This window comes from Penaeus monodon, chromosome 27 (assembly GCF_015228065.2).
Source record: "Penaeus monodon isolate SGIC_2016 chromosome 27, NSTDA_Pmon_1, whole genome shotgun sequence".
NCBI classification, from domain to species: Eukaryota; Metazoa; Arthropoda; class Malacostraca; order Decapoda; family Penaeidae; genus Penaeus; species Penaeus monodon.
The window spans coordinates 35,008,018-35,008,274 of record NC_051412.1 but is presented as its reverse complement, the minus strand read 5'-3'; the positions used below and the strand labels follow the sequence as shown (position 1 = coordinate 35,008,274).

The 257-nt window shown below is 36.2% G+C and overlaps 1 protein-coding gene across 1 annotated transcript in view; it reads right to left on the bottom strand.

Annotated features, from left to right (window-relative positions):
- Positions 1-257, bottom strand: part of LOC119590804 (roquin-1-like) — a gene marked incomplete at its 3' end in the record, with an annotated part of 42,006 nt that overhangs the window by 7,706 nt on the left and 34,043 nt on the right. The window contains 1 exon segment of the mRNA XM_037939533.1: positions 83-136.

Here is a 257-nt window from a genome sequence, read left to right as displayed (position 1 = left end):
CCTACCTTTTCCTACCTCACTACCAGCAAAAGTTCTCTACCCCTATGAATTATGAACGATCACTGACCCTGGAGTCTCTTACCTCTTGACCAGCATTTCAGCTTTCGTGACCTTGGACTAACAGTTTTACGTTGATCTGAAATATCATCATCTTTTGTCACAAAACTTCATATGCTTAGTGCTATTACAATATTTACCTTTAAAAAGCTATTGCTACTAATTAATAACTAATTAATCTATTGATAGTGGGAATGGAG